This window comes from Zingiber officinale, chromosome 9B (genome assembly GCF_018446385.1).
Source record: "Zingiber officinale cultivar Zhangliang chromosome 9B, Zo_v1.1, whole genome shotgun sequence".
Taxonomy (NCBI): domain Eukaryota; kingdom Viridiplantae; phylum Streptophyta; class Magnoliopsida; order Zingiberales; family Zingiberaceae; genus Zingiber; species Zingiber officinale.
The window spans coordinates 50357720-50379472 of NC_056003.1; the positions used below are offsets into that span (position 1 = coordinate 50357720).

The 21753-nt window shown below is 41.8% G+C and overlaps 1 long non-coding RNA gene across 1 annotated transcript; it reads right to left on the bottom strand.

Annotated features, from left to right (window-relative positions):
• Positions 1 to 3923: 3923 nt before the first annotated feature.
• LOC122022296 lies at positions 3924 to 21438 on the bottom strand. The gene is made up of 4 exons (XR_006122929.1): positions 20580 to 21438; positions 20386 to 20501; positions 19938 to 20001; positions 3924 to 3983 (listed from the first exon to the last, which is right to left on the bottom strand). It is a non-coding gene; the product is annotated as an uncharacterized LOC122022296 (long non-coding RNA).
• Positions 21439 to 21753: the final 315 nt, after the last annotated feature.

The following is a 21753-nucleotide window of genomic DNA, read 5'->3' on the forward strand; positions in this document are numbered from 1 at the left end:
CATTTGGCTTAGTGGAACTAACTGAAACTACCCTTTACTAATCCTAGCTGGTTAGACTAAAGTTTATACTAAGTTCAGTGGGTGAGACTATTTAAAAAATTTTGAAGGCATAGTTATTCTAATAATGTCCAGGTGACCCACCACAACTTAGAAGTTTATCTAAAAATTGTTTGCTTATTGAATCAAAAGCTAAACTTGAATCTAACACAAGTTAAACCAAATCTTAAAATTTAACTTAACTCATCTCACAAAATCATAGGATTCCTTGATTGAAAATATAAATCGGGTGAGATGAATGAGGATTAAATAAAAGTAAATAAAAATAAGTTAAATAAATTTAATTAAAATCAAAATAAATCAAGGAAAACTAAGTTTACACTTGAGCTAAAATTTTATTTATCCTACCTTTTAGGAATCTAAATGGATATTGGATAGTGGTTGTTCCTGACACATGACCGGAGATCAAACAATGTTCATAAAATTAACCTTCAAAAGACTAGGAATAGTTATATTTAGAGATAATGGCAAACTGAAGGTAATTACAATAGGTAACACTAAGTTAGAATCTAAGTTCATTATTAATAAAGTACTCTTTATTAAAAATTTCAAATTTAACTTACTCAGTGTTAGTCAATTGTGTGATTCAAAATATAAAGTTAGGTTTACATCCACTGAATGCTTAATTAAACATATGAAAGATCCTAAAATAAAATTTAAAGGGATTAGGAATAATAACATTTATACAATTAACCTAGCAGTTCCTCACTTAAGTGTCATTTGACACAAAAAGAGAAAACCTGGCTATGTCATAGGAGAATGCCCCACACTAACTTTAGAAACCTCACTAAACTAAATGACTTAGTTAGAGGACTACCAAAACTACCTAACCTACACTCAACAATTTGTAATGCTTGTTAACAAGGAAAATAGACCAAATCAACTCACAAACCAACTAATCAAACTCAAACTAATGCAATACTTGAATTATTACACTTAGATCTACTTGACTCACATGGAATTAAATCTATTAATAGAAATTTATACTGTCTAGTAATAATTGATGATTACTCAAGATTCACTTGGGTAAAAATTTTAAAAAATAAAAATAAAATATTTAGTAATTTTTGTAAATAAATTGAAAAAGAAAAGGACTTAAAAATCAAAAGAATTAGGAGTGATAATGGTGGAGAATTTAAAATCATAGGTTTACCAAATTCTGCTTAGAAAATGAGTACTATCAAGAATTCTCATATCCTAATATACCTCAGCAAAATGGAATAGTTAAAAGGAAAAAATAAAACTCTCCATGAAGCTACTAGGGCAATGCTTAATGAACACCAATTGCCAAAATATCTCTAGATAGAAGTTGTCAATACAACCTGCTATGTACAAAATAGAACAACAATAAATAAGAAACGTAATAAAACTTCATTTGAAATCTACTATAATAAATTATCTAATGTTAAATACTTTAAAGCATTTGGATGCCTTGTTTACATATTAAACACAAGATAATACTTAGAAAAATTTATCTCAAAAGGAGAAAATGGAATCTTTATCAGGTATTCCCTAAACATTAGAGAATATAGATTTTACAATAAAACTACTCTAAGAATTTAGGAAACAACCAATGTAAATTTTGATGAAATAACTAACTCTAAAGAATCTAACTCAACTCAACCTCAATGCCAATCAATTAATTTCATTAGAGGTGGCACTAATCTAGGGGGAGCAAGTGAAAACCTAATAGACAAATACAAAGATAAACAAAATCAATCACAAGAAAATAAACAAATACAAACTGAGCCTAAAATAATAAGAATTAGCTCAGACCACCCAATTAAACAAATTTTAGGTGACTCAGACCTAAGAGTTCAAACTAGATCATCTTTCAGAAACCTAAGTCAAATATCTTTAATTTCTAAAATCAAACCCAAAATAGTAGAAGAATCCTTACTTGATCCAGACTGGATTATACTTATATAGGAAGAATTAGTCCAATTTGAAAGAAATGAAGTCTGAGATTTAGTACCATTACCTAATAATAAAAAGGTAATAGAAAGAAAAAGGTATTTAGAAATAAACTAAGTGAAAATGAGGAAATTGTTAGAAATAAGGCTAGACTAGTAGCTAAAGGAGTTAGTCAAGTATAGGGACTTGACTATGATGAAATATATGCTCCAGTAGCCAGACTTGAGTCAATTAGAATGCTACTAAGCTATGCAGCCCATAAAGGATTTAAGCTTTGTCAAATGGATGTTAAATCCATCTTCTTAAATGAGATAATAAAATAAAAAGTTTATGTAGGTTAGCCACCCGGGTTTGAAAGTATAGATCATCCTGACCATGTGTTTAAACTAAAGAAAGCCTTGTATAGTCTTAAACAAGCAATTAGGGTCTAGTATGGAAGGTTGACCTCCTATCTAATTTCCAAATGATTCAATCAAGGTCAAATTAATCAAACTCTATTTGTAAAATCACTCAAACTAGATATCTCCATAGCCCAAGTATATGTAGATGACATGATATTTAGTTCAACCAACTTAGAATTTTTGTAAGAATTTATAATCTTAATGGAACAAGAATTTGAAATGAGCCTAATAGATAAACTAACATATTTCTTAAGATTACAAATTAAACAAACAAATGAAGGAAATTATGTTTACCAACAAGCATATATAAAAGAATTACTTAAAAAAATTATAATGAAAAATACCAAAGAAATAAAAACACTAATGGCGACTAACACAACCTTAAATAGTGATCTAAATGGGCAACCCGTAGATCTAAAATATTATAGGAGTGTCATAAGCAGCCTTTTATATAGGATCAAAAAAAATTTAGATATCTCCACAATGGTATGATATTGTATACTTTGGGCCTAAACTCTCGTGATTTTGCTCTTGAGCTCTACCCAAAAGGTCTCATACCAATGGAGATATCTTTTTCTTATAAACCCATGATCTTTCCCATGTGTTTTCAATGTGAGACTATGTTTACAATCTTGCAACCCCAACAATCCCCCCCCTCAAACAAAGGACCACAAGCTTCCCAAGTCCAATCCTTGACCCACCAGGTCTTCCTGCCCCTCGATCCTCCCGACCTACTAGGACTTCCTTGCCTAGCCACAACTAGGAATTCCTGCCTGGTGTCTGGTCCTCTTGATTTAGACACGAGAGCCCCCACTTCCTTTGTTTGAGGTCAATATTTTACTCACATGACACAATTAGACCATAGCTCTTGTGCACAGTCGACGGTTAAACCTTCTGATAGTCCAAGCTCTGATACTAATTATAGGATTGAAAAGAATTTAGATATCTCTATAATGGTATGATATTATCCACTTTGAACATAAGCCCTCATAGTTTTGCTCTTGGGCTCTACCCAAAAGGCCTCATACCAATGGAAATATCTTTTTCTTATAAACTCATGATCTTTCCCATGTGTTTTCAATGTGGGACTATGTTTGCAACCTTGTAACCCCAACATTTTATACTTAACTACAAGTTGACCTGATATTTTATGTCACGCCCCAGGTAGTCCCTGTCCGAAGAAATTTCGGCAACATCTCCCCTGTACGGCGGACAATATGAATCTCAGTATACATATATCTATACCTCGGCCACACTCGGCCGGAACAATACACACAAATAGTAAACAATCCACACAGTTATATTCAACATTTCTACACATATATAATATGAACAATCCACGCAGTTATATAAAGAAAAGATGATATAGAAACCAACGAAGATAACGTACACATCCTACTCCACTACAACGAAGAAAAACAAAATCCACGAAGTAATGAAAATATATCCGCAGCGGAAAAACCAAAAGTAGTAAACCCAAGTGGTCGATATAAAGTCCACAATGCAAACCCACATCACAAGTATACGTATAACAGCGAATACAGAAAACGATATCTAGAAATCCTCGCGACAAAGGGGCTAGCGACTGGAATCTCTCCTGACGGCCTCAACCTGAAAAATAGTAACAACGGGGTGAGTTCAAAGAACTCAGCAGGTAATCCAATAGATATGTACAGCAACATATAACTACTAGCAATATCCTAAGATACAGTCTCCTAAACTATAGGATCTATAGTACAATTTCCCAACAGTACAATCTACGGTACAGTCTCCTAACAGTATAATAGATATGCATAGCTAAAATAAACTGTAATAACCAGCAATAGGCATAAAGTACAGTCTATAGCAAGAATAATAAGAAAATGCATAACTGAAATAAATCAGATCACCGAGGTTGGGCAATCGATCACAACATACGAGATAAAAATGTCTCATGTATGCATGTCAATCATATGCAATCACCAAATGCATCAATCATAACGAATGCAATCCGTGCATATGATGCAATATGACATGGTCACCCCAGTCACCATCTCACACACAATGGTGAGACCGAGTGGGTAGGGTGTGACACCGTACACTCTGATCTCCTCTCAAGTGACCGAGTGGACGGGACGCCGTCGAGTACACCTATCCTCCTACCTCAAACATAGTGAGGGAGCGAATGCCTCAACTCCCAGACGCTACGACGGGAGGGATCCTCGCTACCACCGCAACTACACTACCCACGAAAGGACCAATGAGCACTCAGAGCTACCGCCATACACACCCCATCAGGCCGTGCCACTACCCATGCAGTGAAACACGTTGTAGCCAACCGACGAGCTCAACAATAATGGAGTCGTCAATCGCCCAGCATGCAATCATGCAGGATGGTGCATGATGCTACAGTATGTCATACCTGAACATAGCCTCCTCCATATATGTGTGTGCCCAAAAGGTAAACGCATATATATAACCATGATATAAACAGCATAAATCCAAAGACATCACATATAACAATGATGTAAGTATCATGAATCCAAGAGCATGTATCACACATGTAAAGCAACTAATCCAGTAGAGTAGAGCACTATAGATATGCATCTCTATGAACATATATACACATGGCAAGAGATAAAATATCCAATCCTGAAGTAAAGCAGCTAGCAGATGAAGCATGTGATAGGTATCTACTAAGCTACGACTAGGGAAGAGATAAATCTACCATCTACCACTAGTAATTATATATAAACTATACATATCACAAGACAGTATCAAAAGATAAGTCAAAGGGTACCCGCCTCAAATAGAAGGTACAATCCAAATCCGAAGTCGAGACGCCTATCTCGAATCAGAGTCCTGTGTCAAACAATATATATATTTTATTTAGCTAAATCCAAATGAATAGCTAAATAAAATCTCCAAAACTAAATTAGGGCAAAACCCTAATCACAATTTAGATTAGAAATCTAAACTTAGATTAGATCCAATAGTTAACTAGGGTTAATTGCTTAACCCTAATTATTCCATTAGATTAAATCTACGTAAATAAATCTAATCATAATCAACAACTAGTAATCCAATTACTCTTAATTCAAATCTACACATCATGTATCAACTAACGATACACTAACCATCATACTAATCACCATCTAAATCTAATTACAACCTCCAATCAAACATACACATAAACACCTATCATAACCGTAAATCTAAATATGATCTACCACATGGATCAATTACTCTAATTCATATCATAAACCTAAATTAACTAACCTACAGCAAGATCAAAACCATACCTCAATTCCACAGCTACTGTGGCTATTGGGACAAGAGGATTGTTGCTGCCGAGACCAAGAAATTGCTGGAATCTACCTCTCTGCCCGGATGCAATTACTGACCACCAACCAAAAACCCCACAGTACTCAACCTGCTGAATCACCCGGATCAAAAAGGAATCAAGCAAAGATCACATATCAACATGAAATGGTGATCTCTGATCAAGCAACACATAATTCCAACTAGAACTCACCTTCAACCGGAACCTCAATTAGCAACAAGGAAGAGGAGACCCAAGATCACCTTCACAGAAACTATCTCACTGGATCAATCGGCTCAATCAATGAATCAAGCAAAAAGATCACCAATCCAAACACCGATCGAATCAACCACCTAACCTTACCTGAGATTGCCGACAGTCAAAGAGAAAGGTAAGAATCAAGGAAGAAGTCTCGAAGCTAGGCACAAACCGAAGAACAGAACAGAGAAAGAATCGATCACTTACCCTCGGAGCCCTAAACGCCTATTCCTGCCGGCAAATCGGTGGATCTGGCTTGATCCAGCGGCGTCGATCGGAGAATAAAAGGGTCGGCACGCGCAAGGAGAAGGGCTCGGGAAGGGTTTAGAAGAGATCCAGATGATCCAAGCCTCTTGGTTCGATCTCCGGCGATGTACTCCTCAGGCGACGACCACGATTGCCGAAGGTTCGCCGGCTTCGGTTCGTCCGCGAGAGAGAACAGAGAAAGAGGGGAAGAAGTATCGGGGAAGAAGGAGAAGGTTCGGGATCGCGGAGGTTTAGGGAACGGCGATTTGGGAAGAGAAAATAAATAAAGGAAACGAATTTATACTTAAAAACATTTCCTCACCTAAACGGTTATCCCAAACAGGCTTTATCCACGCCCGAAATTAATCCCCTCAAAACCCGTCGTACGAGCTCCGAAAAATTCCCAGAAATTTTCTAAAAATTCTAGAAAAATTTTATAAGGCTATTTACGAAATAACCATATTTATTTTATTTTTCCGAGATCTCACATCCTCCCCTACTAATAAAAATTTGGTCCCCAAATTTCGCTATAACCAACAGCAAACACTGAAATATAACCATGCAGTATAAATGCTGAAAGGAACTCTAACCCACATACCTCAAGTAAAAAGATGGGGGTATCGAGCTCGGATCGTATCCTCCAGCTCCCACGTAGCCTCCTCGTCAGAATGATGCTGCCATCCGACTTTAACTAGCCGGACAGTCTTGTTCCGCAACTGACGCTCTCTATGGTCCAGAATCCGCACCGGAACCTCCTCGTAAGTAACATCAGGCTGAATAGGAACAGATATATCTGACAGAACATGTGCCGGATCAGATACGTATCTCCTCAGCATAGATACATGGAATACATCGTGAATGCTAGCTAGAGATGGTGGTAGCGCTAGACGGTAAGCCATCCTCTCCAAGATCCGGAACGGCCAATATATCGGGAGCTAGCTTACCCTTGAGACCAAATCTCTTCACCCTTTCGTGGGTGAAACTCTAAGAAATACATGATCACCAATGGAGAACCTGTGGGTCTCCGCCTCGATCAAGATAACTCTTCCGACGGCCCGGCCTCGACATCCTCCGTCTGATATGAACCACCGCATCCCGCCGAGCTCTCTCGAGGTCCTATCAATCGAGCCTCCCAACCTCTTCCCAGGATGGGTGTCCGACAAGGCCTACCATACAACGCCTCAAACGGTGCCATCCGGATAGCCGAATGTAGCCGTTGTTGTAGGCGAACTCCACTAATGGCGGGTGGTCCTCCCCTCCGAAATCCATAACGCAAGATCTCGAAGTCCTCCAATGTCCGAATAGTCCGCCTGATCGCCCATCCGCTCATGCGATGGAATGCCGCATCAAACGGTTGCAGTGCCCAAGGCCCGCCGCATCGCTGTAATCGGACGTGAACTGGTCTCTATCGATATAATGCTCAACTAACTCCATGCAACTGATAATCTCGACAAGATAACTCGCCTAATCGATCCGAGAATCGCCTTCCGATCGCTAGGTGATTTGGTTAACGTCAACGATTACCCAAATCGCATCATGGCCTCGACGAGTCCTAGGCAAACCAACCACGAAATCCATAGTAATGTGCTCCCACTCCACTGGAATAGGGATCCTCCAAGTAATCCAAAGAGGTCTCGTGCTCACCTTCACCGCCGAGACAAGACATCCGCTACAAACTCCGCGATGTCTTTCTTCATACTGCTCCACCAATAGGAACACCTCAAATCACGATACATACGGGTCCCACCGGTGGATAGCAAATCTAGAACGATGAGCCTCAAGTAACTCCTCCATGACCGTGAGACCGAGGTACATAATCGCCCGGAAATAAACAATACCTCGCCACCTCGTAAACTCGGTCCTAAGCTATCCGTCATAATGAATCAGAATGCCGATCTCCTACCGGCCTCTCAATCCTCATCCCGATCGACGATCGAGCAACCATAGTAACAAGAATACCCGCTTGTCCATCCTCGCCTCAAGGCCCAACTCGAGAATCCTCAACCAAGTCCATGACTAAACTCTATGACAAACTAAAGTCCCTCCGACTTCCGCTATGCATCAAGAACCACATTAGCTTTACCCGATGGTAGCTAATAGTACAATCATAATCCTTCAGAACCCATCCATCTCCTCCGCTGGAGATTGAGTTTCTTCTGAGTGAAAATATATTCGAGACTCTTATGATCAAAGAATCTCAAAAGTAATACCATAAAGATGATGTCGCCAAATCTTCAAAGCAAAGATAATAGCGGCTAGCTCTAAGTCATGTAGTTCTTCTCATGCTCCTTCAACCGACGAGAAGCATAAGAGACTACCCTACATGAGTTACATCAATACCCAAGCAAGAGACCAGCTATAGAGAAGCTCTTCACGCAAGTAAAACCAAGACCGGTGCCGATACTAATCTCCGCCCAGCTCCTGACTCACAAGCCTCGACCACGTGAATTTCACGCCTTCCGGTCGACGTGTCAACGATAGCAATGTTGGAGAAACCTCAACGAATCGTTAATATCCACCAAGCCCAAGAAACCGCGAATCTCCGGATCGACTTCTCCGCCCCACCGGTGACGACCTGATCTTTGAGGATCTATCAAATACCCGCCTAGAAACCACATGTCCTATAAAACCAATTGAGGGAAGCCAAAATGCACACTTACAACTTCGCGTATAGATGATGTCGTCAAGAGTCTCCAAGACTATGCGAAGGTGCTGTGTTCCTCCGAACGTGAATAGATCAATATGTCATCGATAAACACAATCACAAACCGATCTAAATACTCCAAAAAGATACTTCATCAAATCCATAAATATCAGAGCATTGGTAAGCAAATGGCATTACCAAAACTCAGTAATGTCCGGATATGGTGCGAATGCCTTCAATATCGTAATCTCGACTCACCGATGATATCCGCACTACGATCAATCTTGGAATACATCGATGTATCTCTAAGCTAATCAAATAAATCCTCAATCCGTGGCGGGGTACTTATTTTGATAGTCACCGATTCACCTGTCTATAATCGATGCACAACCTCAAAGTACCATCCTCTTTCTTGAGGAACAAACCGAAGAACCCCATGGAGATACTCTAGGCGAGGGCTACCGCTGTCGTCAGTATTAATCAAAGATAATAGAAATCCCTGACATCCATGTGATAGCAGTTTCTGCGCCTGTATCGCAGAAATGGTCGATATCCCATCGTCTCTGATGCCAGTGAAATCCCAAGAGGGTTGGTTCGGAGGTCGAAACGTAACCACCCTCTTCTGGCAATCAACTGTGGCATGATAAACAGACAGCCAATCCATACCCAGGATAATATCGAACTCGACCATCTCTAGTACTAACAAATCTACAGTGAGTATAACGTCACCAAAGTCTAACGGGCAACCTTTGACCTCCTGGGTGACATCCAAAGCATCACCGGATGGTAAGGAGACGGTCAGTCGCCGCGGTCTATGAGAAGGTAGTCTACCAATCTCTCTCATAAATGCACAAGATATAAAAGAATGTGAACTACCTGTATCAACTAGCATATCGCTAAAATGCAAAGTAAAACCGCATCATGGAAAACGGATCCGCCGCAGGCATCCTCTCGTGACCGCGTGAACTCGCCTAGTATCCGACGGTAGAGGCGAGACCGCCAAAGGTCAGGTTTGAGTCCGAGCTCGCCATCGAGCCTGATCGATATCGAGTCGAGCCGGCCATGGGCCGCAGATGATCAATCGGTGGTGTCAGAATCGATATCACGGCATGGCCGACGACATCGAGGTCCGTAATAACCTCGACTCCATCATAACGCCGGAATGCTCCCGACCGTGCATACGCACTGCCGCAGGGGAGCTATCCTCGCCGACGGTGAAGATTGGGCTGCCCGCCGGGTCCTTGATCGACCAAACTGCCCTCCCGCAATGTAAACTCCGGTTACGCCGAGTCTTCGCCCGACGACGCAATTGCAATAATAGCAACTAACGTCCCCAAGGATCAAGAACTATGTGATCTCGATCCGTGACGGTACAATGAGGATCACCGGACTGCTTTCGCCCACCGAGTAGACCGGAACGCCCGTATGAAGATCGCCCCGACTGGGTCGGGCCCCCCGACTGCCCGAAAGTGCGATCGCCTGCCCAAGAGTGTGGGTCACCGAGCCGCCTGCATCCATCACCGCTTCCTCTTCTTATCAAGATTTACTCGATGAGTAAACTCAATCACGAGAGCTCTATCCAAAGGTCTCCGTAATGGATGGCATTAAAACCGACATCTTCTGCTGAAGATGCCCGCCCATCCCCTCGACAAATCAAGCATACGAGATTTGTCATCCCAAGAACTAACTCAGACAACTGCCACCATTAAATTGGCATTATAATCCATCATCGAGCGATTATTCGTCAAGACAAAGAAAATCCGCCAAGAGCCATCCGATATGCTCGAGAAAATATCGACTCAATGCCTCCCAAATCTCGCCTGTAATACGCGGTTCGCCTTAGAGCGCCGTGTGTCCCACTGCATCTCCGCCCCATCTCGCAAGTGGTAAGCGCCTAGCTCGGCCTTTCTCCCACTCGTGAGCAAGCATGTAAAAGAATGTCCGCCCATAGTCTCAATCCAGATCGAAGCTATGCCTGACCGCCTCCCGCGAATACCGTGGAATCGCCTTCACCGACTCGCTAAAGCCGATCCTGCTCGTGTCGCAGCCTATATCAGTGGAATCGGGAACTAGGTAGAACCACCGGGGTCCGGCTGGGTGGTACCGAGGGATAGGCTCAAGAGGTGCCATCAAGGCCGGCAGAGCAACCCGGGTGGTACCGGTGGAACCGCCGAGTAGGCATAAGTAAGGGCGATCGAGGTACGGGGCTGTGATCGATAAGGAGTAACTGATCAACAGTGGTGCCGGTACGCAGAACCCCACCAGTATCCGGGGTGCCAAGCACGTAGTAGCAAGCGCTGCCAGAGGGGCCGCCGCATACCTGCGAGTACTACCGGGGAGGTCCAACATGCCGACGGTGGTACCACCGGTGGTACCGGCGAGTAGGTACTTAAGCCTCGGAGCTATCTGGGTCCGATAAGCACCCGCACTCTAACGACTGAGGAGTCCGCCTCCGACTGGGGCTCAACCCCACTGCACCTCTCTCAAGACTCGCCTCAGAGAGTCTAACCGCTTCACGTGTCGCCCACGCCCTGCTTTGAGACACGGTAGGTGGCATATCCGAAGAAAATGTTACCCGATATCACTATGTATAAGAAATGAAAATTATCTAAATTACCTATTTGCCGGAGATATCCCGCTGCTAAAGACACAAATAGAACCAATAGATCCTCGCACAATACTCTAATTCAAACGAGAAAATCAACTAAACTGATAATCCGAAAATACCTGTATAAACTCAGAAACCTGCAACGAGAAACAAGTATCAACTCCGCCTGACATTAAATAAATTGTCACGCCTGTAGTCCCTCGTCCAAGAAATTTCAAAACATCTCCCCCAGCACGGACAATACGAATCTCAAGATATCATATATTCATACCTACCACACTCTACCTAATAATACACACAAATAGTAAACAATCCACGCAGTTATATTCAACATTTCTACACGATATAATACGAATAATCCACGCAGCTATATAAAGAAAAGATGATATAGAAACCAACGAAGATATACGCACATCCTACTCCACTACAACGAAGAAAACAAAATCCACTTAAGTAATGAAAATATATCCAAACGAAAAACCAAAAGTAGTAAACCCAAGTGTCGATATAAAGTCCACAATGCAAACCCACATCACAAGTATACGATAACAATAATACGTAAAACGATATCTAGAAATCCACAAAGGGCTAGCGATCGAATCTCCCTGACTACCTCAACCCAAAAATAAGAATAACGGGTGAGTTCAAAGAACTCAGCAGTAATCCAATACATACGACAACAACATATAACTACTAGCAATATCCTAAGGCAGCCTCCTAAACTATAGGATCTATAGTACAGCTTCCCAACAAGACAATCTACTTACAGTATCCTAACAGATAACAGATATGCAAGCTAAAATAAACTGTAATAACCAAAGAATAATATAACAATCTATAGCAAGAATAATAAGAAAATGCATAACGAAATAAATCAGACTCACCACGAGGTTGGGCAACCGATCGCAACATACGTAGATAAAATAGTCGAGTAAAAGCACGTATCCCAGATGTACGCCAATCATACGAATCACCAAACGCATCAATCATAACGAATGCAACCGCGTATACGATATATTAAATGGTCACCCCTCACAACCAATACTATCTCACACACAATGGTGAGACCGAGGTGGGTGGGTCATGACACTGCGCACTCGCCATCACTTCTCAAGAGCGACCGAGTGACGGACGTCGTGAGTACACCTATCCTCCTACCAAACATAGTGAGGGAGCGATGCCTCAACTCCCAAGACGCCACGACGGGAGGGATCCTCGCTCGCTACCACGCGCAAATCACACTACCCACGAGCGGACCAATGAGCACTACAGAGCTACCGCCATACACACCCCATCGTGGCCGTGCCACTACCCACGTCAAGGAACACGTCGTGCAGCCTACGAATACCGACGAGCTCAACAATAACGGAGTCGTTAATCGCCCAAAGATGCAATCACGCAGGATGGTGCATGATGCTACAGTATGTCATATCTGAACATAGCCTCCTCCATATATGTGTGTGCCCAAAAGGTAAACGCATATATATAACCATGATATAAACAGCATAAATCCAAAGACATCACATATAACAATGATGTAAGTATCATGAATCCAAGAGCATGTATCACACATGTAAAGCAACTAATCCAGTAGAGTAGAGCACTATAGATATGCATCTCTATGAACATATATACACATGGCAAGAGATAAAATATCCAATCCTGAAGTAAAGCAGCTAGCAGATGAAGCATGTGATAGGTATCTACTAAGCTACGACTAGGGAAGAGATAAATCTACCATCTACCACTAGTAATTATATATAAACTATACATATCACAAGACAGTATCAAAAGATAAGTCAAAGGGTACCCGCCTCAAATAGAAGGTACAATCCAAATCCGAAGTCGAGACGCCTATCTCGAATCAGAGTCCTGTGTCAAACAATATATATATTTTATTTAGCTAAATCCAAATGAATAGCTAAATAAAATCTCCAAAACTAAATTAGGGCAAAACCCTAATCACAATTTAGATTAGATCCAATAGTTAACTAGGGTTAATTGCTTAACCCTAATTATTCCGTTAGATTAAATCTACGTAAATAAATCTAATCATAATCAACAACTAGTAATCCAATTACTCTTAATTCAAATCTACACATCATGTATCAACTAACGATACACTAACCATCATACTAATCACCATCTAAATCTAATTACAACCTCCAATCAAACATACACATAAACACCTATCATAACCGTAAATCTAAATATGATCTACCACATGGATCAATTACTCTAATTCATATCATAAACCTAAATTAACTAACCTACAGCAAGATCAAAACCATACCTCAATTCCACAGCTACTGTGGCTATTGGGACAAGAGGATTGTTGCTGCCGAGACCAAGAAATTGCTGGAATCTACCTCTCTGCCCGGATGCAATTACTGACCACCAACCAAAAACCCCACAGTACTCAACCTGCTGAATCACCCGGATCAAAAAGGAATCAAGCAAAGATCACATATCAACATGAAATGGTGATCTCTGATCAAGCAACACATAATTCCAACTAGAACTCACCTTCAACCGGAACCTCAATTAGCAACAAGGAAGAGGAGACCCAAGATCACCTTCACAGAAACTATCTCACTGGATCAATCGGCTCAATCAATGAATCAAGCAAAAAGATCACCAATCCAAACACCGATCGAATCAACCACCTAACCTTACCTGAGATTGCCGACAGTCAAAGAGAAAGGTAAGAATCAAGGAGAAGTCTCGAAGCTAGGCACAAACCGAAGAACAGAACAGAGAAAGAATCGACCACTTACCCTCGGAGCCCTAAATGCCTCTTCCTGCCGGCAAATCGGTGGATCTGGCTTGATCCAGCGGCGTCGATCGGAGAATAAAAGGGTCGGCACGCGCAAGGAGAAGGGCTCGGGAAGGGTTTAGAAGAGATCCAGATGATCCAAGCCTCTTGGTTCGATCTCCGGCGATGTACTCCTCAGGCGACGACCACGATTGTCGAAGGTTCGCCGGCTTCGGTTCGTCCGCGAGAGAGAACAGAGAAAGAGGGGAAGAAGTATCGGGGAAGAAGGAGAAGGTTCGGGATCGCGGAGGTTTAGGGAACGGCGATTTGGGAAGATAAAATAAATAAAGGAAACGAATTTATACTTAAAAACATTTCCTCACCTAAACGGTTATCCCAAACAGGCTTTATCCGCGCCCGAAATTAATCCCCTTAAAACCCGTCGTACGAGCTCCGAAAAATTCCCAGAAATTTTCTAAAAATTCTAGAAAAATTTTATAAGGCTATTTACGAAATAACCATATTTATTTTATTTTTCCGAGATCTCACATCCTCCCCTACTAATAAAAATTTGGTCCCCAAATTTCGCTATAACCAACAGCAAACACTAAAATATAACCATGCAGTATAAATGCTGAAAGGAACTCTAACCCACATACCTCAAGTAAAAAGATGGGGGTATCGAGCTCGGATCGTATCCTCCAGCTCCCACGTAGCCTCCTCGTCAGAATGATCGTCGATCCGACTTTAACTAGTAGACAGCCTTGTTCCATCGACGCCTCTACGGTCCGAATCCGCACTTAACCTCCTCGTAAGTAACATCGGAATAGAATGGAGCAGATATATCCGATGAACATGTCGTGGATCGATCGTATCTCCTCAAAGATGATACATGGAATACATCGTGAATGCCACTAGAGACGGTGGTAGCTGGGCAGTAAGCTCTTGCTCAATCCTCTCCAAGATGGAATGGCCCAATATATGGAGAGCTAGCTTACCTCGAGACCAAATCTCTTCACCCCTTCGTGGGTGAAACTCTAAGAAATACATGATCACCATGGAGAACTCGGGGTCTCGCTCGATCAAGATAACTCTTCCGGCGGTCTGGCCTCGACATCCTCCGTCGATAGTGCGAACCACCGACTCCCGCCGTCTCGAGGTCCTATCAATCGAGCCTCCCAACCTCTTCCCGGAGGATGGGTGTCCACAAGGCCTACCTACAACGCCTCAAACGGTGCCATCGGAATAGCCAAATGATAGCCGTTGTTGTAGGCGAACTCCACTAATGGCGGGTGGTCCTCCAACCGCCTCAAAATCCATAACGCAAGACCTCGGCAAGTCCTCCAATGTCGAATAGTCCGCTGATCGCCCACCTGCGGATGGAATGCCGATCTGAAACGGCCGCGTGCCCAAGGCCCGCAGACTCGCGTAATCGGACGTGAACTGTGGGTCTCTATCGGATATAATGCTCAACGGAACTCCATGCAATCCGATAATCTCGGATATGCTAATCGATCCAGAGAATCGGTCTTCCGGATCGCTAAAATGTACGATTTGGTTAATCGGTCAACGATTACCCAAATCGCATCACGGCCTCGACGAGTCCTAGGCAAACCAACCACGAAATCCATAGTAATGTGCCCCACTTCCACTCGGGAATAGGGATCCTCAAGTAATCCAGCGGGTCTCGTGCTCACCTTCACTGGCGGCATGACAAGACATCGTACAAACTCCGCGATGTCTTTCTTCATACCGCTCCACCAATAGGAACACCTCAAATCACGATACATACGGGTCCACCTGGTGGATAGCAAATCTAGAACGATGAGCCTCCAGAACTCTCCATGACCGGGTGAGACCGAGGTACACATAATCGCCGGAATAAACAATACCCTCGCCACCTCGTAAACTTTGGCGTCCGAAGCTATCTCGTGCTAATGAACTATAAATCCGATCTCCTACCGGGCCTCGCGAATCCTCATCCCGATCGACGGTGAGCAACCATAGTAACAAGAATACCACCTCTATCGCCCTCGCCTCGAAGGCCCAACTCGAGAATCCACAACCAAGTCCGTGACTAAAACTCGGTGACAAGCTAAAGTCCCTGAACTTCTTGCTAAGTGCATCGAGAATCACATTAGCTTTACGGATGATAGCTAATAGTATCATAATCCTTGAGAACCCATCCATCTCCTCCGTCGAGATTGAGTTTCTTCCGTGTGAAAATATATTTGAGACTCTTATGATCGGTAAGAATCTCAAAAGTAATACCATAAAGATGATGTCGCCAAATCTTCAAAGCAAAGATAATAGCGCTAGCTAAATCATGTCTTGGTAGTTCTTCTCATGCTCAACTTGACGAGAAGCATAAGAGAATACCCTCACTGTCAGCATCAATCCAAGCCCGAAGAGATGCGTCTATAAAGTATGAATCCGTCATCACGGAAGGTAAAACCAAGACCGTGCCGATACTAATCTCCGCTCACCGGAGTGGACTCACAAGCCTCGACCACGTGAATTTCACGCCCTTCCGGTCGACGTGTCAATGGCCATAGCAATGTTGGAGAAACCTCAACGAATCGTTCGGTAATATCCAACAAACCCAAGAAATCTCCGATCTGCTGCTCCCAGCTGGTGATGACCTCGATCTTTGAGGATCTCTTGAAATACCTCAACTAGAAACCACATGTCCTAGAAAACCAATTGAGGAAGCCAAATGCACTTCTGAACTTGGCATTGGATGATGTCGTCGAAGAGTCTCCAAGACTATGCGAAGGTGCTACGCATGTTCCTCCTCGGAACGTGAATAGATCAATATGTCATCGATAAACACAATCACAAACTGATCTAAATACTCCAAAAAGATACGGTTCATCAAATCCATAAATACTGCAGGAGCATTGGTAAGCCCAAATAGCATTACCAAAAACTCGTAATGTCCGTATCTGGTGCGGAATGTTGTCTTCTGAATATCAGAATCTCTGACTCTCAGCTGATGATATCCAGACCGCAGATCAATCTTGGAATACACTGATGTATCTCTAAGCTAATCAAATAAATCCTCAATCCATGGCAAGGGGTACTTATTTCTGATAGTCACTGCATTCAGCTGTTTGACAATATATGGAGATTACGGGTGTAATTGTCTGTTTAAGGAGATTGTTGGTGTAATTCTTCTCTGGTCAAAGTTTGACCAGTTTGATAGAAGAAGAGTCAAGCAGGTCAAGGTTGACCAAATACTTAATTGAAAAGTCCTAACTAGAGATTAGGCAAGGGCAAAACCAATGGGAATGTTAGCAGAAGAAGAAAATCCAAGTTGGACAGTGTTGACCCGACACTTGGTGTGCAAGCCCCGGTGAGTGAAGCCGGGCACTCAGATAGAAATTCTGGTGAGTGAAGGTAGGTGAAAAATTCTAATGAGTGAAGCTATGCAGTGAGGATGTCACACCCCGAGGGTAAGGTTGTCTAACAAAAATAAGATAATGCCTCTCTTGTAGTAGTGACAAATGAAACCTATGTACAATACCACAAGGCTACTCACAATCTATCAATAGCCCACATTACTAGAAGTAAACACAACCACGTAGTTTATAAGTAGCCCACATGGTTAGAAGTAAACACAACCATGCAATTAATAAACAACCCACACGGTTGAATTAAAACATAGTGGAAGTTATAAAATAATGAACACAAAACCACAAAAACAACTAACTATAAGCCGACCCAGCTTAACATAACAACATCAAACCAAATACAAGAAACCACAAGGCTAAACTCTAAGTCCATGTTGAGTTATTACAATACCAAGTTCATAAATTCAAAACACAAATAATGCAAGAAACAAAACTAGAAATCCATCCTTAGATGTGACGTGGGACCAGTAGTCAGGATCCTCTAAATGTCCTTGTACTATCTACCTATTCTCTGGCAAAAAAAACCAGTTCAAGGGGTGGTGAGTGCTAATGATTTAACGGGTAATAGATAGATAGTGCATGAGCATAATATATATCTAAAGATTCAAGGGTATACAGTCTCATAGGGAAATATAACATAAACTACAGTGATATCATAATAGACGTTCATATGATGAATCATTAGATTAAGTCTAATCCGAATCGGACTTATTGAGTTGGACTCAATTGGATCTAATTGTTGGATTAAGTCTAATTCAGATTAGACTCAAGGAGTCAATTTGAATTAATGAAATAGTGATTCATTGAATTTGAATTGCATGAGGATTAATTGAGTAAGACTTGATTGAATTAGACTTGAGTTAGACTTGAGTTAGACTCAAGTGAAGAGACTTGAGTTAGACCCAAGTGAGATTTAATGAAGATAATTATTGAATTTCAAAATTCAATTATTCATTTCATTCAATTTTTGAAATTGAATTTAAAATGAAGAGTTACACTCATTTGAAATGAGGAGTTACAAGTTTGGTCCTTAATGGAGTGTAAATGTTCATTAAGGCTATTAATGCTAATTAAGTATTTTCATTGGATGAAAATACTTAAGCTTTTTTACTCTTCATTTTGGAATAGATTCTCTTCATTCTCCTTGCTCCTCTCCTCTTGGCCGAAATTCACTTTCAAGGTTGCTAGCAAAACCTTTCTCCTTTTTGTGAGTTTGTGAGACAAATGAATGCTTGTTCGTGTGGATATCGTAGAGGTGCGAACGTGAGATCGTGCTGTGATCCGAGCTGTCGGGAGTCCGTGAGCACGCTACAAAGGTATAATCTCATGCTATGTTAGAAAACTTAGTATATGTAGGAATATCTCTTTCCCTTCGCATGGATCATCTGGAGGAACTAGTATTTTTCGCTGCGCATTTGTGTGTTTAGCGCAACTAGTTCCTTATAGCTACAATACTGCTCATAACTACATGTGTAACATGTGAGGTATATACATATTACCAATAAACAAACCAGTGTCTAAACCCATAACTCATGTATATATCTCAACCTATGTGAGTACATCAGCATAAGTAAACAACAGCAACATAAATAAGCAATAGAAGCATAAGTAAGCAACAGCATCAGCAAGTATAATAATAATAGCGTATGCACGGATGGTCACTCCCGCCCACCCACCCCCCCTGTACCATGACCCCTATATGGTCGAGAGGCCGGGACAATGATAGACTGTACACCACTCCAACTACCACTACTCTTGAATGGCCGAGGGGACAGTTGCATAGTAGCTGAATAGCTACATCTGCGACGGGGATCCCTGCTACCCGCGACTCCAGCTATCACTACCCATGAGTGTGCGATTGGGGAGGGCACGACAGGACAAGCGGCACGCTCCAGCTACCACTACCCATGAGTGGTTGAGCGTGCGGCCCAGGCCAACGACCCTCTCAACCACAAGGGAGGCATGGTCGTCGGCATGCATGCAATGACATGATGCAAAAAATGCAGCAGTCATCATATATATATAAATAGAAACAGGTATGCTACATGAAGCCAGCATGCTCAATAAGAAACATGAATAAATAGAAATCAAAGCAAGTAACCATGGTATCTTATATCTATATATCCAGTATCAGTATCTAGTATCTGGTGTCTGGTATCTGTTAAATATCATAGATAGCAACGAGAGACTCTATAGATACAAAACCGAGTAGCTCAAAAATTGAGTGGAAGTATCAAACGCAAGAAAAATAAGAGTGGAGTCAAAATAAAAACAGTTTCTATCCCAAGATAGCTCATGCACTAAGATCAATATATACTAAAGAGATAAAGCAAGAAATACCTGCCTTCATTGCGAAAATCGTGCCAATACAATCCCACGTTGAGACGTGTCTCTGACTAATATCCTGCAACACAGAATATATAGTACTGCTAAGTTCTAACATAAGCCAAATATCTAATCCTAATCCTAATCCGATTAGGAATTTTACTGATCCAACACTACTTTCACAACTAATCTCCTTATGCTTTAATCCAATTCAACTAGTTAACTCTTCTTGTTAACATGCTTCAATTATCCATCAAGATATAAACTAACAATCCAACTAATATAATCAATCATGTACCCATTTAATCCTCAATTAACACAAACCTCTTTTAAATTAATCAATGCCAATCTTAAAATACCCATATCAACTAATCAAGTCCATAATCCAATAGGTTAAACAATCCTAGCTATTTTCACCATTCAATTGGGTTTAATCCTATGCATAAATCACTGAAATACTTACCCAAAACCAATTGTGCAGTCGTTGACCTGTGACCGGGGAAGTTTACTATTGGAAAAGTGGTCGAAGTTGTGGATCGCTCATGAACAGTACAGCTGGGGCTTAATGACTAACCACAACTACAAACATTCCAAATCAATTACAATCAATCAATTGCTAACCATCCTAGAATCATCATAATTCAAAGCACATCTTACCCAAGTTCAGAATCCCAATCGCTCAAATGAATAACTCAGATCAAATGGTGAGGAAATGGAGCTCCTGCTTCCTTGATTGTCAATTATTGCTCCAACAGCAGATCGACGGGCGACGGAGAGCTAGCGGCAGTATCTCATCAGATGAAGCACTAATTGAAGAGGCCACAACAACTGAGAGGTAGTGCATTAAACCTTCTGCTCAGACTAATGTCGAGGGAGAAGAGGGCTCGATAGGGTTATGAGACGCTGACAGTGGATCTACAAGTAGAGCATTTCCTAAGGGAAGATGGCAGCAAAGAACCAACCTACGGGCACAAGGAGCCTCGATTCCTATCAAGGCTGTCGTTGACCCAGCCAGAGATCTCGTCGGAGAGATCCAAGTGGCATGCGCAGTGGTGAAGGCGGCATCTGGAAAATAGGGCACGATGATGGAGAACTAGGGCACTGACCGAAATTAGGGTGAGCAGCAGTGGTTGTGGGCTGGTCATGTCTGGTTGCGAGCTAGCCACGTTCGGTCGAGGAGGCGATGAGGTGACAGTGAACGATGATCGGCGATGGTGACGGGATGGCAACGTCGGGCAGAACATGGGAGAAGAGGAAATCACGAGGAAGAGGGGAACTCGACACAGAGAGAAAGGAGAGGAGTGGCGATGAAGAGATCAACAACTGCCTCCTTCCCACAGCAGCGTCGACGATCCATCAGTGTCGGGCAACGTCGACGGCATTGGGCAGAGGCAAGAGGAAGAGGAAGAGGAGTTCGGGCGGTGGTGATGGCTAAGGCACGAGAAGAAGAGAAAGGGGAATCGGTGCAAATGAGAAGAAATAAGGAAAAAGAAATAAATTTAGGGCTTTTCCAATTAAAGCCAAGGTTATTTCCTCAATCAACTCTTAATTAAATTGGGATATTACAAACAAGATTTCACTTAGCCTACAAATTCATCCTCTTAAACTCGTCATACGAGCTCCTAAAAATTCCTAGAAATTTTCTAAAAATTTCTGAAAAATCCAATAAGATTATTTCTCAAATAACTTATTATTTATTTATTATTTCAGCACCATATTTTACAAGCGACACATACTGCAACTACCAATACCCATGAGTGGCTGAGTGTGTGACTCTAGCCAATGACTCTCTCAACCACAAGGGAGACATGGTCATTCACATGCATGCAAT